Raw genomic sequence first — 4,930 nt, 5'->3', positions numbered from 1 at the left:
GGGGCACTTTTGGGGCATTTTTGGGAGCATTTTGGGGGGCATTTTTGGGGGCATTTTTGAGGCATTTTTGGGGGCACTTCTGGGGTATTTTTGGCGCCTTTTGGGGCGTCCTCGCCTCCCCTGGAGCCCCTGGAGCCCCTGAAACCTCGGGGACCCCTGGAGCCCTCGGGACCCCCGGAATCCTCGGAGCCCCCGGACCCCCTGAAACCTCGGGGATCTCTGGAGCCCCCGGAACTCCTGGATCCCCTGAAACTTTGGGAATCCTCGGAGCCCCCCGAGCCCCCGGAGCCCCCGGAATCCCGGGAACCCTCGGAGCCCCCCGAGCCCCCCAGCCCCGGCTGCAGCCCGAGGAGCGAACGGGGAGACTCCCGAGCGTCCCTCTCTCCTCCCTCCCTCCTCCCTCCTCCCTGCGACAAGGACCGGCACAGCGCGGGGACAGCGCGCGGACTTTGTCCCCGCTCCCTGTCCCGGCCCCGGGGAGGGGACACGGCCGCGACACCGGCAGGGACACCCGGGAGGGGACACGGGAGGGGACACGGCTGTGACACCGGGACACCCGGGAGGGGACACGGCCGTGACACCCCGGGAGCCCACTCCATTCCCATTTTATTCTGACTGCATTCCCATTTTCTTCCCAGCTATTTACCAGTTCAGGCCCAGTCACTTCCCGCTGGGTTCCCAGTCCATTCCCAGTCCATTCCCAGTTCACTCCCAGTTCCTGTCCCTCACCTTTGCGCGGCATTCCCAGTCCTTGGCTGTTCCTGTTCCCGCCTCACTCCGGGAGCGCGAACCGGACCCAGGGAGGAACTGGGGGGAACTGGGGGGAACTGGGACTGGGGGAGCTCAAACCCCGCAGCACGGGCTGAGTCCCTAACCCTAAACCTAAACCGAATCCTAACCCAACCCTAAACCCAATCCTAATCCTAACCCAACCCGATGGATGATGGATGGATGGATGGATGGATGGATGGATGGATGATGGATGGATGGATGGATGGATGGATGATGGATGGATGATGGATGATGGATGGATGGATGGATGGATGGATGATGGATGATGGATGGATGGATGGATGGATGGATGGATGGATGGATGATGGATGGATGATGGATGATGGATGGATGGATGGATGGATGGATGGATGGATGGATGATGGATGGATGATGGATGATGGATGATGGATGGATGGATGATGGATGGATGGATGATGGATGATGGATGATGGATGGATGGATGGATGGATGATGGATGATGGATGATGGATGGATGGATGATGGATGGATGGATGGATGGATGGATGGATGATGGATGATGGATGGATGGATGGATGGATGGATGGATGGATGGATGGATGGATGGATGATGGATGGATGGATGGATGGATGGATGGATGGATGGATGATGGATGGATGGATGGATGGATGGATGGATGGATGGATGATGGATGGATGGATGATGGATGATGGATGGATGGATGATGGATGGATGATGGATGATGGATGATGGATGGATGGATGGATGGATGGATGGATGGATGGATGGATGATGGATGGATGATGGATGGATGGATGGATGGATGGATGGATGATGGATGGATGGATGGATGGATGGATGGATGGATGGATGGATGGATGATGGATGGATGGATGATGGATGATGGATGGATGGATGGATGGATGGATGGATGGATGGATGGATGGATGGATGATGGATGATGGATGGATGGATGGATGGATGATGGATGGATGGATGATGGATGATGGATGATGGATGATGGATGGATGGATGGATGATGGATGGATGGATGGATGGATGGATGGATGATGGATGGATGATGGATGGATGATGGATGGATGGATGGATGGATGGATGGATGGATGATGGATGGATGATGGATGGATGGATGGATGGATGGATGGATGGATGGATGGATGATGGATGGATGGATGATGGATGATGGATGATGGATGATGGATGGATGGATGGATGGATGATGGATGGATGGATGATGGATGATGGATGGATGGATGATGGATGATGGATGGATGGATGGATGATGGATGATGGATGATGGATGGATGGATGGATGGATGATGGATGATGGATGATGGATGGATGGATGGATGGATGGATGATGGATGGATGATGGATGGATGATGGATGATGGATGGATGGATGATGGATGGATGGATGGATGGATGATGGATGGATGGATGATGGATGGATGATGGATGGATGGATGGATGGATGGATGGATGATGGATGGATGATGGATGGATGGATGGATGGATGGATGGATGGATGGATGGATGGATGATGGATGGATGGATGATGGATGGATGGATGATGGATGGATGGATGATGGATGGATGGATGGATGGATGGATGGATGGATGATGGATGGATGGATGGATGGATGGATGGATGGATGGATGGATGGATGTTGGATGGATGGATGGATGGGTGGATGGATGGATGGATGATGGATGGATGGATGGATGGATGGATGATGGATGATGGATGGATGGATGGATGGATGGATGGATGGATGGATGGATGATGGATGGATGATGGATGGATGGATGGATGATGGATGATGGATGGATGGATGGATGGATGGATGGATGGATGGATGGATGTTGGATGGATGGATGGATGGATGGATGGATGGATGGATGGATGGATGATGGATGGATGGATGGATGATGGATGGATGATGGATGGATGATGGATGGATGGATGGATGGATGGATGGATGGATGATGGATGGATGGATGGATGGATGGATGGATGGATGGATGATGGATGGATGGATGGATGATGGATGGATGGATGGATGATGGATGGATGGATGGATGGATGGATGGATGGATGGATGATGGATGGATGGATGGATGGATGGATGGATGGATGGATGGATGATGGATGATGGATGGATGGATGATGGATGGATGGATGGATGGATGGATGGATGGATGGATGGATGGATGATGGATGATGGATGGATGGATGGATGGATGGATGGATGGATGGATGATGGATGGATGGATGATGGATGGATGGATGGATGATGGATGGATGGATGGATGGATGGATGGATGATGGATGATGGATGATGGATGATGGATGATGGATGGATGGATGGATGGATGGATGATGGATGATGGATGGATGGATGATGGATGGATGATGGATGGATGGATGGATGATGGATGGATGGATGGATGGATGGATGGATGATGGATGATGGATGGATGGATGATGGATGGATGGATGGATGGATGGATGGATGGATGGATGGATGATGGATGATGGATGGATGGATGGATGGATGGATGGATGGATGGATGATGGATGGATGGATGATGGATGGATGGATGGATGATGGATGGATGGATGGATGGATGGATGGATGATGGATGATGGATGATGGATGATGGATGGATGGATGGATGGATGGATGATGGATGGATGGATGGATGGATGGATGGATGGATGGATGATGGATGATGGATGGATGATGGATGGATGGATGGATGGATGGATGGATGGATGGATGGATGATGGATGGATGGATGGATGATGGATGGATGGATGATGGATGATGGATGATGGATGGATGGATGGATGGATGGATGGATGGATGGATGGATGATGGATGGATGATGGATGGATGGATGGATGGATGGATGATGGATGGATGGATGATGGATGGATGGATGATGGATGGATGGATGGATGATGATGGATGGATGATGGATGATGGATGGATGATGGATGGATGGATGGATGATGATGGATGGATGATGGGATGATGGATGGATGATGGATGGATGGATGGATGATGGATGGATGATGGATGGATGGATGGATGGATGGATGGATGATGGATGGATGGATGGATGGATGATGGATGGATGGATGGATGGATGGATGGATGATGGATGGATGGATGGATGATGGATGATGGATGGATGATGGATGGATGGATGGATGATGGATGGATGATGGATGGATGGATGGATGATGGATGGATGATGGATGGATGATGGATGGATGATGGATGGATGGATGGATGATGGATGGATGGATGATGATGATGGATGGATGATGGATGGATGGATGGATGATGGATGGATGGATGGATGGATGGATGGATGGATGGATGGATGGATCCCCAAAATCTCTCCCTGAAACGATCCAAGAAATCTCCTGAGTCTGAAATCGCCCCCATCCACCCCAAACCGGATCCAACAGAACCCTCAGGTCTGGAGCCACCCCAAAATCTGTCCCCTAAAGGGATCCAAGACAATCCCAGGTCTGGAATCGCCCCTATCTGCCCCAAACGGATCCAAGAGAACCCCGGGTCTGGATCCCCCACATCCACCCCAAAAGGGATCAAAGACAACCCCAGGTCTGGAATTGCCCGCATCCACCCCACAATGGATCCAAGAGAATCCCAGGTCTAGGGTCCCCCACATCCACCCCCAAACCTGACCCTACAGAGCCCCAGGTCTGGAATCCCCCACATCCACCCCAAAATGGATCGAAGACAAACCCCAGGTCTGGAATCGCCGCCATCCACCCCACAATGGATCCAAGAGAATCCCGGGTCTGGGATCCACCCCAAACCTGACCCTACAGAGTCCTGGGTCTGGAACCACCCCAAAATCTGCCCCCAGAATGGATCCAAGAGATCCCTGGGTCTGGAATCCCCCCCATCCACCCCAAAACTGATCCTACAGAACCCTCAGGTCTGGAGCCACCCCAAAATCTCTCCCCAAACCTGACCCTACCAAATCCCCGGGTCTGGGGTGCCCCCGGGAGCGGCTCCGGGGCCCCCGCAGCCGGGCGGGGCCGGGCTCTCTGTTCCCCTGCCAGGATCTGTTCAAAGGATCCACCAAAAATGCGCTGGAACCCCCAAATTCG

This window comes from Passer domesticus, chromosome 27, assembly GCF_036417665.1.
Source record: "Passer domesticus isolate bPasDom1 chromosome 27, bPasDom1.hap1, whole genome shotgun sequence".
Taxonomy (NCBI): Eukaryota; Metazoa; Chordata; class Aves; order Passeriformes; family Passeridae; genus Passer; species Passer domesticus.
The sequence above is the reverse complement of the archived record's forward strand: the minus strand, read 5'-3'. Positions refer to the sequence as shown.